General features: G+C 39.7%; 1 protein-coding gene across 4 annotated transcripts in view; it reads left to right on the top strand.

The window, feature by feature from the left end:
- The first annotated feature begins 7,150 nt into the window (after window positions 1-7,150).
- Window positions 7,151-13,253, top strand: part of ATP8B4 (ATPase phospholipid transporting 8B4 (putative)) — a 193,373-nt gene continuing 187,270 nt past the window's right edge. Inside the window, exons 1-2 of one of the 4 annotated variants that reach the window (XM_074327758.2) lie at window positions 7,287-7,579; window positions 7,667-7,783. The gene's annotated coding sequence lies outside the window, so the exon portion shown is untranslated. Of the gene's footprint in view, window positions 7,256-7,286; window positions 7,784-11,928; window positions 12,019-13,253 lie in introns of those variants that run through there. The other 3 variants (XM_074327760.2, XM_074327761.2, XM_019730670.3) reach the window with 3 other exon arrangements.

The following is a 13,253-nucleotide window of genomic DNA, read 5'->3' as shown; positions in this document are numbered from 1 at the left end:
TTCTTAATCTCCAGAAATTCTATTTGGTTCTTTTTTAAAATTTCAATCTCTTTTGTAAAATGCTCATGTTTTTCTTTGACTGTGTTTCTGAGTTCATTAAACTGCCTTTCTGTGTTTTCTTGCATCTCATTGAGTTTTTTCAGAACTGCAATCTTGAATTCTCTCTCATTTAAGTCACATGCTTCCATATCTTTAAGTTCCTTTTCTGGAGACTTTTCACTTTCTTTCCGAGCTGTCTTGTTGCGTTGGTTATTCATGGCAATTACTGATTTATTATTTCTCTTCCTAGACATCTACAGGAGTGGCTTCTGCAACAGGTTGATAGGAAGAGGTCTTTCTTTTGTTTTCCAGTAATTTTTGGTAGAGTGTTTTATTTTCTCTCCAACTGCAGCCTTTTTTTTCTCTCTCACATGGTAGTGCTATGTTTTCTCTGCACTATTCCAGCTTCTCACACAATGCAGGGATTCCCTGGGAGACGGGCTTCTCCTCTGTTAATAGTTCGCCTGGGTCACAGGGTGCAGTGTCCGTGTGGGTATGCGGAGAGCTTTTGAAGTTCCAAATCTCTTCCTGCACCAGATTCAGAGCCTGTATGTTTCAGCAGTTCTGTTTACTCCTGCAGGGATCTGTCCAGATAGGTGGGGTCAGGGGCGGGGTGAGTTGTGAGAGGTTGCCCAGAGCAATGGCAGTGACCACCACCACAGCTGGTCCTGCTTCCACAGCTCCCTCCCCTTTGCCGGAACTAGTTGGGCTGCGAATCTGTATCTGTGGTCCACAGTTCTCAGAACAGCAAATATTCTGTTCTTTTGATCTGACATGGCTACTTTTCCGCTTCTAGCACTGGGCAGGTGGGGGCGGGGCGAGCTCTGGGAGCGTAGGGAGGGGGCAGCTAGTCTCAGTGCCTAAGGCTTCGTTCTCTGCTCGGCAGTGAGGGCTTAAACCACCATTTTCAGCCTTCTTCCCTCAGTGTTCTCTCTGAGGTCTCTGCCGTGAGCGTTGGGTTCAGCCATGTTATATGCTGCCCCCTCAGCCCTGTGGGCCATAAGCGGAGCCCTAGCAGTCCGAGTTCTTCCCTCTCCCTCAGCTGTGGTAGTTCCGGGAAGCAGCGAGCTCGGCGCACTGAGCTAGGTCTGCGTTATGCGCCCCCACAGCTCCGTCTCTGCACTTCTCCCTTCCCTCCTCCTGCGCTAGTATGATTCGCCCACCTTTAGGTGAATTCAGTAGTGGGCTTCCTCGTCTTGCCTGTCTTATGTGCAGGGAGTCCTTTGTGGAATTATTGTTGTTCGATTAGTTGTAAATTCCAGGGGAGCTTTACAGAGGCTCACCTTATGCCGCCATTTTGATGACGTCTCCTGGGAAAAGCTTTTAAAAAGCCATGTGGCCCTGGTCCTTCTTGCTGGGATGACAGCCTGCTAAAGAGAAAGTGGGGCTGCAGTAAGTGTTAAAAGATTCTGAGTGTCCGGCTGCTTCTGTGTCTTGAAGGTTCTGAGGCGGCAAAAACCACTGAAGCCTTGAAATTGATCCAGGTGGAGTCCTCCATTATGGTAAATGCCATTTATTGTTGTAAGGACTTCTTATGATGTTAATCTGTAAAAAAGTGGAGCCTAAAAATATCTCCTGGGCACTTATTATGTGCAAAGAAGACACTGTGCTTTCCTAATAGCAAGAAATACATCATTTTGAGGAGTGTTCCTCTCACTACTGCCAACAGGATCCAGTTTGGCCATGGAGCATTTGTCATTTGGAAATGAACTGTTAGAATGACTTTTATAACTACCATGTTTCCCCAAAAATAAGACCTAGCTGGACCATCAGCTCTAATGCGTCTTTTGGAACAAAAATTAATATAAAACCCGGTCTTATTTTAATATAAGACTGGGTCTCATATAATATAATACAATATAATATAATATAATATAATATAATATAATATAATATAATATAATATAATATAATACAATACAATGTAATATAATATAATACCGGGTCTTATATTCATTTTTGCTCCAAAAGACACATTAAAGCTGATGGTCTGGCTAGGTCTTATATTCGGGGAAACACGGTAGGTGTGCCAATTATCTGGCTTGGATTTAGGGTGTCTGATTTAGAGCTGGGTCGTCTAGTTCTGGAACACATTGTTCAGCATGGATTTGAAAGGGCAAGTTATTATAAATGCAAATCACCTGGCTTGGGTGAGTTGGCTTGGATAATATCAAACTTTCTAAGTCCCACTGTTCTGCTTTGTGTGTGCATGTCTGTGTTGAAAGGAATATTCAGGAAAACCATCAAGGTGAAAGTCCAAATTGCTGGGAGGAACTGTTTCCCAGAGGTGACCTTTAGCACCCCAAAATTTGAGTATGTGTCTTTTTTAAAACCATACCACTTTATTTTTGACATAGTAGTGGATTTATATTATTTTTAGTTTACTTTTACCTGAAATTTTAATAGCAGAGTAGGAAACTCCTCTATTCTTAAATCTGTATCCCTATCCAGGGCTTAGCTTCTAAAGAAATGTCTTCCTTCTCGCATTCTCTGATTTTTTTTTTTTGTTCTTTTTGTGAGTTGAGTAATAACTAAAACACAACTGTGAATTTTTTCATCAAGATGGAAAGTTCCACAGAGGAAATGGCACCACCAGCAATGGGTCAGTTGTTTGTATTGGCCAATGTAAGGAAACCTACTTTCTTACACAAAAGGTTAACTAACCAACAGGAAGTGATTGGTAGGAAGATTGAGGAAGGAGGAGTTGAATTACCTTCTTTTGGTGAACTTCAGTCCAACACCTCATGGAAATTGCCAGATATTAAACGAAATCACAAGAAGTTAGAAAACTCTCCTTTCTTTTTCGATATTAAAACCATGAGGGTACGTATGACTTGAAAGCTTTGGCGAACCTATTTCTCAATGGGAGGTGAGTGGGTTTCAACCACTGAGGAGAAGAGGGTATGGTGGGACAGGAACATTTTCAGTGTACTTCTATCATCTGGTGAACCTCATCCTGGAGCAGTGGTTTGCAAACAATTTCCTGGAGTACAGGAAGAAAATACTAAAACTTCTATTTATTCTTATTGATTTCATTAAAACTTATCGTTCACTCCAAAGCTCTTTCTGTCTTGTGCTGTTTTATGGTGTATAGAAAGGATATGCTTGAGGACTACTGTCCTAAAGAGATGAGGAGAAGGCAGGTAGTTGTATCAGAATGGAAAGAACAAGATGTGGAGTAGCTCAGAACTCAGAGGACTTCCTTCTCTTCTGATAAAGAAAATGCGGTAGCCATTTGGATAGATTCTGGAGAGAGAGCAGGGAGGGCACTGACCATTTTTGGACAAAGTAACAGAGGCTGGGTTGTGTGCTATTTATTCTTATTCTATTACTACATATGCAATTTACTCATGCATTCATTCCTTTATTCATTTAATGACTATCTCATTTGATTTTCACAAATAGCTAAAGAAGAAGGTTTTACTTTTCCTAATTTTACAACCAGGAAGTTAAAGTTTAAGGCAGGTAAGTAATTTGCGCAATATCATATCATCTGTACCCCAGCAATTCTCATGCTTTAGTGCATGGGCTTACAACGTAGACTCCAGGGCTTCTCTCAAAGAGATGCTGCTTCAGTAGGTCCAAGCAACTTCTAGTCTGCTCACAGCAGGTGGACTGCTCGAGAATGTGTTTATAGAATCAGACAATAGTTTGTTCATATACATACACTATATACAATAGTTTTTTTTATTGTATATGTCCGAACCATAATTTTAGGTCAAACATACTTCTCTGTCATTTAGGCTGACACCAAGGCTTGGTTTGCCATTTCAGTCAATCTTCCTTTCTTGGCATTAAAAGCAAGCAAGCAAACAAACAAATAAATAAAAAACATGGAACTCTTGTAATGGCTAAATTCCAGGGAACTGATTAAATCTTAACTAGTTGATTTCATTGTGATTAAGTTGAATTGACTCAAAGTGACTGAATCTACTGTTTGGCAATCCTGTTCTCAACCGCAGAGCCTGTTTTCCCCTTTGATTGTAGAATCCCCTCCTCAGCAGGTCTGAATCCTCCCAGCATGTGATCGGTGTTTCATGAGCAGGCATCACATTTTGTTCATCTTTCTAGGTCTCTTGTAGTGCCCAGTAGAGCATCTGCATTTGTTGAATAAAAATATCTTTGTTAAATCCATTTCGTCCAACTATAGATTTCAAATTATGGGTCGGGGCATTCCACTTGCTATTAGATATGGGATACCTGTGGTTAATCTGTTTAATTAAAATGGTAATTCGGTGGCTTTCTTAGCTGTCTTGGCAGTAGAGCTAGATAATAGTCACAGGTTCTAAGAAATACATAGTGCTTTTATGCTGTTTAGAAAAGCTTCATGGCTTCAGATTCTCAAGCATAAAAATTTCCATGGTTTCTTTTTGATGAAATATGTGCAAAGTTGGAGGACAAGGTAAGAGGGTGAATAAATGAGGGATTTATCTCAAATGCTCAGGTATTTAATCAAAATTCCTTTTAATGTAATTCACTGGGTTGTTGCGAGGACAAATTGAGGTGATCACTGAGAAAGCTCTTTGGAAACTAGATTACAGGCATAAGGGATATTTGTAAAAAGTAAGATTTTAAAGCAAAATAAGGCCTCTTAAAAGTCCAGAATGTCTGGTGTTCTGACAATGTACTTGCTATCTAGTGAAGATTAAAGATTAAGCCTTGTTCAGGTAATATTATCTAGTGGGAATAACATAGCATTTACTATTTTAACCACCTTTAAGTATGTAGTTCGTGATGCTATGTAACAATTACCACTATCCATCTCCAGAATTTTTTTAGCATCCCAATCTGAAACTCTGTAACCAATAAACAATTACTTCCCATTCACCCCTCCCCCCAGTTCCTGGTAACCTCTATTCTTGGCCTATTCTACGTACCTTATATAAGTGGAATCATACAATGTTTGTTCTTTTGCATTTGGCTTATTTTACTTAGCATGTTTTCAAGATTCATCCAGGTTTTAGCATGTATGAGACTTTCCTTCCTTTTAAAATAATATTCCATTGTACATATATGCCACTGTTTGTTTATGCATTCATCTATTGATGGACATTTGGGTTGTTTCTACCTTTTGGCTATAGTCAATAACACTGCTATGAACATTGGTGTACAAGTGTCTGTTTGAGTCCTGCTTTCAGTTCTTTGGGGTGTGTACCTAGGAGTGGAACAAAGCAGAACTTTAATTAAACCATCATTTTCTTCTACACTTTTTTGGTTACCCAGAGCAAGTGTATCTCCATCATTCATGCCCTAAAGAGTGAGCAGTTCCTTTCTTCACCTTTGATGTGCTGTAGGCCTCTATCCTTTTCCTTAAGCTCCACCTCCTCCTTCTCCTCCTCCTCCTCTGAATTTGGTACTTTAAGATGCAGCTACAAAGGAATCTGAAATCTGACTGTAATCATTATGTTTATACCTATAAAAAGGTCTATTTCAATTAGACCTGCCAATTGGCACAACTTCGAGGACTGACAAGTTAAGGTGAGCTAAGAGAAATTTAGTTGAAGGTACATTTAAATGGAAATTTAATGCCATACAAATGAATTATTGTGACTCTCTTTAAAAAAAGAGAGAGGACAGTGTCATATAGAGAACTATACTTTAGAGTTCAGCTTCAATTCAATTATTGATAAATTACTATCTGCTGGGCACTTTTAAGATACAACAATGAATGAGACAAGCACTCATTTTCAAGAAGCTCACATTCTAGAGGAGGCTGCATACATATTTAGTAAGCAAGAAATAGCTATACAAAAACACTCTTACTATTTATTTGTTTATTCAACATTCGTCAAGCACCTACTAAGCACTGTTCTAGGTCCTGTGTGTACGTCAGTGAACAAGGCAAAGTCCCTCATCTCTTGAAACAGAATTTCTAGTGGGGGGAGGTGAACAATAAACAAGAAATGTACCGTATTCAGCTGTGTAGTTTTCTTACAGAGAAAAATAAACAAGATAAGGGATAGAGAGTGATAGGGAGTGTGTGTATTGTTTTAGGGAGGCTGACCAGGGCAGGCCTCTCTGAGTGACTTTGAGTAGAGATCTGAATGAAATGCTGAAGATAGTCAAGGGGAAATGTGGGTGACAAGAGAGCCTGATAAAGGTAGAGTGGCAATAGCTGTAATGTTATATTCCAGAGATGGATAAAGGGCTTTGGGATTTTAAATGATGGGACAAATAAATCTGATGATCTATGATTTTAACCACCTAATTCTATGACACTGTAACATTATTTTTTAAATACCCAAAGATCTATCTGTAAGAGACACTTGCAGTTTAAAAGGAATGGATATTTCAAAATGATAAAGAATCAGTGCTAGGAATCTCTCTCTTTCTCTCTCTTACAGACACACACAACACACAAACACACACACGTGCATGCATTATAAAAGCTTCTGTGCATAGGATAAACATGAGGCAGGCATTGTGTGATATTTTACCAATCTCTACTCCCGCTAACAGTGTAGGAGAAGTTAACTGATTTCCTTATATCTTCTTCAACAAAGGGAACTACCAAACTTATAATAGTTGCCAATATGATAAATTAAAACATGGTGTAGAGGTTATACTTATTTTTTTTTCTAATTTAAAAAAGTTTTTCACTTTAAATATTTTAAAGAAATGATTGCTTCATTGTATTGGCTGTTCTTGGTCCTTCTTGAGGCCTCAGTACCAGGATGTTCTAGAAGCGTGGTGTTGACAATGCACAGGGGATCAGCATGCCCTGGTTAGAGAGGCATGATTAGAACATATTTGGTTTCTGTACTTAACTGCAAATCCGATGCAACTTCTGAAAATACATACATAGCTTTATACATTTTTAAAAAGAGCCATAATCCTTTTATTTAAACATAGTGACAAGCCAAAATATTTTGTTTTCATCTAATCCCATCTTAAAAACCAGAACCCCCTCAAAGCGATTCTGAACTAAAAAGTTAAATCCGTTTCGCACATGCATTTGTTCTCTGGCATCCACGGGGTTAATTGTTTGCTTCCTCTGAGCTGAAATCAAGGAAATTGGCAAAGAACTGTCATTGCTCTGTGTATTAAACGTTGCTTGAGAGTTCTTAGCTTTCATTGATAAGAGAGTTGAACTCTTCTGTAATGATTAAAAAACACACAAACAAACCATTGCTAATGCCTTCATCTCCGGGAAAAACAAGCGGGAGCTCCAAAGATATTTGCTTATCTCTTTCAGCCAAGGGCTGATAAAAGTTTGGTAAGCAGAAATGGTAGCTGGTGACCCCCTGTCGTTGTCCTCTTCCATCCTTCTGAACTCTTGGTTCCCATTGAGGACGCCATCCTCCCAAGCCATCCATCCTCTAGGGAGCTTCCTTTTGTTTTTCCAAGATTAACCAGTTCTGTGCTGGGAGCGGCAGCAGGCAACTATAGAGAGAAGGCTCTTCTGGGCTTTTGCTATTTTCCCAAGGAGTGTTTTCTCCCCCAGTTCCTCACTGGTAGTGAAACTGCTTTCCTACAATGTCTTCCTCTTTTTCTGACGAGATGCTGATTCTGATCTGACGTTTAGCAGCTTCCGGTAGTGGTAAATGGTCAAGAGTATTTTTGAGTTGATCTCAGGTTTTCAAGAATGTCCCCTAGAGACCCAGCGTGTTTTCTATGTAATTACTAGGGCGTTCAGAATAGCCTGGCGTTTCTCACTGACATGGTCACGGAATGGGTACCTGTCTGATCTTCCTGCGCGACTGGGAAATCCCCCCTTTGGGGAGAGGGTTAGGTCCAGGCTGAGGTAAGTCCGTGGGGAACTTTTGAAGATTCATGAGACTAAGAAGAGTGTTAGCTCTGGGCTGTTCGGAGCTTTCTGTTTTTCTTTTCCAGGTTACTGTTTTTATCTTCTGTGTGGTTGAGGTTTAGCAAATAGTCTTGATTATTCTCCTCTCATTAAAAAAAAAAATATTTTGGAAAGTTAGTTAGGTTTGGGAAATAGGAGTTTCTCTTTCTCTCTTGAAGTTCAAATTTTTATTTTGTTATCATCACTTATTATATGGCCATTTTTTTTCTTGGTTTGTGGGTATTTGTCACTTTCTTTGATAGGAGTTGGTTTCAGTTTTTTTTCAGGGGGTTTGCTTCTAGTACACTTGTTCAACCATATTGTTTATTCTGTGATAAATTCATGCTTTGGACATAAATAGTTTGTCACTAAGCTCTCCCTCTGAGGCTTGAGGGGTATGTTTTCAGTGCTGAGATTTGTCTGAACAGAAGAATTGATTCTTCTAGCTATTTTGTTGACAGACATGAGAGAGTCACAGGTCCCTGGCTAACAATTAACTGTTTTGACAAAAAAGGAAACTGGCAAGAAACATTATTCAGGGGCTGAAGGTTTATTAGAAAGATGAGGAAATATAGTGTCACGTATGGGATTACCAACACCTGTGTCCGTGAAGTGTCGCCTTTGCTCAGGTGTTGCTCCATGCTAGCCTTTACTGCAAAATATAAATTCAGAGTAATTTTTAACCTATATTTATCTATTTTGTGTTTTTATGTTGTTTCATCATACATGCATCATTAAAAGCATGGGGCCAAGTGATTTTGTGTGTGTGTGTGTGTGTGTATGTGTGTGTGTGTGTGCGCACGATATGTTATATGATATATATATGATATAGATATATATATGTTATATGATATATATATATGATATATATATATATATATATATATATATATTTTCTATGCACAAGAGGATTTCATTTTATTCTTACATGGTAAATTATAAATTTTTACTTAGTAGGAAAAGACTTCACCTATCATTTCAAAGTAAATTGGAAATTGTAGCTCTTCCTGAAATAAAACTTCTTAATGTATGTATTCCAGACGCTTGCATGGAATATACAAGAATTAGATGCTAGTGTTCATTTTCAGGCTGTCTCATGGGAAATCATAGAAAGTGGTAACCTCCAAGTTTTCCACATTTCTAGCACATGCCTAAAGTCTTACCTAACTTCTTAGCAAGATTTTTCAAATATTAGCTAATAAATGTCTGAATGTAAGTGTTAAATATTATTGACCATTATATTTCCTTCCTTAATTTGAGGCTACCTTTCTTTCCTCTCTCCTTTTCTTTACTCAGCTCCAGTTTATTGATCACCTACCTTTGCCAGGCTCTGTGCTAGGTGCCCAGAGGAAGAGGGCACAGTAGGAAAGCCACAGCTTTTCATTTCTATATCTCCTTTTCTGACCCTTCGTTTGAGGTTGTCCTAAAGTTCCTTAGGGCTTTGTCCTTCTCCTTTGATTGACTCATCCTCACCCTCTGTCTTCCCCTCACTTCTCTTTATTAGTGTTCTTCCTGAGTGAGATCATTCACTCCCCATGACTTCAACGGTTCTAAATATGTTGATTCCAAGTCTACAAGTCTGTCTTTTCTCTTTAGTGCTGAGGATATTTTCAATGATCAAGAGACATTTCAAGCTCAATGTGTTAAAGCTGAACTTTCTATTCTCCCACCCCAGTTCCTCGCCTGCTCTTACACCTTTCTCTCCTTCTCCCTACACGGCTGTATTTGTCCTTTTAGTTAGTGGCACACCTATCCCTTCATTGTCCCAAGCCAAAAACCTAAAAGTAACCCCAGATTTTTCCTTGTTCTGCACCTTAACACATGGGCCTTTTATAAACTCCGTCAATTCAACTGCAGAAACGTTTCTAGACTCCAGCTCCACTTGCTTGTTGTCACTGCTCCCCCATCTCTTTCCATGCCAGTCCATGCTGTAAGGGTAACCTTCCTAAAAACTCTGATAGCATGCGCTTGTATAGAGAGACACCAGGGAGCAATGACAATGGACAAAGGGGCTGGATTCTAATCATAGCATTCTCCTGCCTTCCCATTACCTATAGGATCAACCACAGCGGTGCTCTCTGTCACCTCATCTATCACATGGGGATAATGATAATCTTTGCCCAGAGAGTTTTGGTGAGGATTAAATGAGATGACATATGTCAAATGCTTAGCACAAGGTCAAGTACCCAGTAAATGCCAGTGATGAGGATGGCAATGATGAAGATGATGACTTCTTTCAGAATCCATCTCTTATCTATTTTGCCAGTCCTGTATCACACCACAGTACTCTACGGCCCCTGTAATCTGGTTGCCATGATTGTCACTGCTTCCCAAACTTTCTTTCCCTTTCACAACACTTGGTCTTCTCACATGTTACTCCTTTTGCTTGTCCTTACCTCATTTTATTGAGCAAACTCTTCTTTTTCTTTCAAATGGCTTCAACTTGGAATCAGTCTCTCTGAGCAGAGTCGTAGTGACGCTGCAAAGCAGGCTTGATGACTCCCCTCTGCCTCCATATATTTCAATCCCTCCTGCTATCATAGCCCTGAACTTGCCATTCTAATGATCTTTCCACACATCTGTCTGTCTTCCCTTCCCTAGACTGTGGGCTTTTGAAGGACAGAGATGGGCTGATGATCCTTGTTTCCTTCTACTTAACCCACATTTGATATAGAATAGGTACCTGTGAGTGTTTGATGATTGAACATCAGTAGGGATGGCTCTCAATTTTGTGGAGAGTTAAAAATGGATTACAAATAAAAACAAGTATTTGAGTATTAACTTTGTAGCAGGAGGCACTGTGCTAATTTCTTTATAGGCATGAGCTGATGTACTTTGCCAAAGGATCCTATGAGTTACCCTGATTGTTCCTGTTTATAGGTGGGGCTTACAGAGGAGGGGGAATTGCTGGAGGAAACACAGCTGGCAGGACCAAACCCAGCCCTCTCACTCCAGTGCTGATAGGGGAATAAGAAACTAAGAAGAGGAAGGAAGATGACCAAGCCATGGGAGGCAGGTTTGGGAGAGAAAGGCAAGATGAGGAGAAGGATGGTGAAAAGGCACAAAGGAGGCAGTGAGAGCAGGCTAGGAAAGGACAAGAAAGGAAACTAGAAGACTAAGTTGGAAAATGAACAGGGAATAAACAAGAGGAGGAGGGGAAACAGGGTTCCCATCACTTTAGAATTTCGTGGCTAGGTAGCAGCTGCATGCTTGACAGAACATAAACAGACGTCAATATTAACATGATAACGCACAACAAAATCAATCCAATGTATATTACATGGGAAATAGAACAATTTATTGTTGAGGCATGGTAGTTAGATATAATTGCTAAGCAATATATAATTTTGGCTGTACTAACCATGATGTTTACAAATACAGGTATGCACACACAAACCGGTTTAAAATTTTTTTTACTTCTAGTTTTGCCCAATACCTACGATTTGTAAGTACTATGCCTCTTGGCAGCTGTCACTGACTCTAAATATGATTAAAGCATTATCTACACCTCCCACCTTCCCATCACACTCACCGCTGCACATATTCAGGACAGAGGCCCAGGCTGATTCCTTATCCCTCACTGGTCTCCCCTTCCAAGGCTGAGATTTCCTCTTTCTGTGTCTTAGAGCTGTGCATCAGCACCCCTATTCTGCAGGAGCCTGGCCTGGGGACCGCGGGGAATATTCTTGGGCTGGTAGGCATAGTTGCCAGCAGATATGACTGCAAGGTCATCATGTCCAGGGGTGGGAGGACTCACAGAGATTTTTGCTTTTCAGCCTCTGGGAATCTAGGGCCAAGGGGAGGAAAAGGCACCAGTAGGACCAGAGAAGATGGAGGGATCAGGAGGAGAGAAGGGGGTGGTTTCATAATCCTGCCATTGCAGCTTTCCATCTTTAGACCCCACTACTGCTCAAGCAGGTTGGGTTTTCAAAGTTCTTTTAAGTTCACCCTGGTGCTGGCCTCCCAGGAAGTCCCATTCCTGGTGGGTCATTCCTCAGAGAGAAGGTGAGTTGGGTTGGGAAACAAATACTGCAGTGAAAAATATGAAGGAAAGTGAAGGAAACAGGGAAAGGAAACTGATTTTGTTTACTGTGTTTCCTTAGACTTTCAGATTCAAAAGTTCATCAAAAGATGACTGTTTCTTTACTCCAACATCCTTTAGAGGTGGAGCAAGTGTCAGCTGGGGTATTTTGGTGAGTTGATAAATGTGCAAGAATGAAAGGACTAAATTTCACTTTCTCAGAGCGAAACTAGAATTTGCTCCATAAGTATGAATCCTCCTAAAATTTGCTTGATTGCCGCTTTTGCAAGGAAAAGATTGGGTTGGAGGAAACATGGACCTGAATGTCACTTCTTAATGATTCTTATTTAAGATCATTAATAAGAGATAACTTTCACAAATCTTATAGAAATATTGTTTGTTTCATACTATAGTAATTATATTATCAGTCTGGATTAATGAGGAAGAAGAGAATATTTTCTACAATAGCAAAAATGGCTAAAATGGATTTATTCAATGTCCTTAGAATAAAAAGTTCCCAAGACAATTTAGAAATGGTATGTATTAGAGAAATTAAAAGCAATGAAATACCTCTATGGCTTAAAGGTAATTTTAGGAAGAGTATGGTATTGCTTTATGTTTGATTATCTAGGGGTTTTTAAAATGAGAAGTTTTACAAGGGGATCTAAAATAAGAGAGGGCAGTGTTACAAGGTTATTTACTCTTTAGTTACCTTCATGTTTCACAAACATATTTAGATTCATCTTTCATACTGGTTATCTGTTAGTACTAATTCCTCAAAGCAATTTAGCAAACCAATAAGGAGAAAGAAAAAGTTGGCCAAGGGCCAGTACTCATATTAACTTCCTGAGAGAGTGAATTTCTGCTGCCTACATTTTCATTGTCACCTGTCACAGTGTAGAGTCCCCTTTTGCTGTCTTGCTTAAAGATTCACTCTTCCTTTCACCTGCTTTAGGGACTCTGAGCCCATGAAAACAGAGCATGTTCACCTAGTCCCCCGAGAGACTTTTCAAGCCCTAACAAGTTAGCTTAGAACTCTTTGATGAGAGTTCTGTATCTGGTGGCCAGCTGGGGCCACCAGATACAGACATCATTGTCACAGAATCCATTCATTCCTCTCCCTTCTGTCGTTTTGTATCTGTTGTTGTGACTATTTTTTTGGAACAAAGATAGTTTATTTCCATGGATGAAAACCCACTTTTGTTCACATTATTTCTCACAGAAAGGCTTTACCTCAAAAAATCTATTTTGTGAATCTTTTATAGCCAGAATGCCTCCTCTTGTTTTCTTCCCCCAAGATTTGCTCATTTCCTCCTTCTTTTTTGTGCTTTTCAGTTTGCCTGCAACACTCTTTGTAGTGTTAACCCAATATCGCCCACCCTTTGAGATTCTTGTTAGGCTGGCGAT

Source organism: Rhinolophus sinicus, chromosome 3, assembly GCF_057876585.1.
Source record: "Rhinolophus sinicus isolate RSI-liver-muscle chromosome 3, RSI-T2T, whole genome shotgun sequence".
NCBI classification, from domain to species: domain Eukaryota; kingdom Metazoa; phylum Chordata; class Mammalia; order Chiroptera; family Rhinolophidae; genus Rhinolophus; species Rhinolophus sinicus.
The sequence above is the reverse complement of the archived record's forward strand: the minus strand, read 5'-3'. Positions and strand labels throughout refer to the sequence as shown.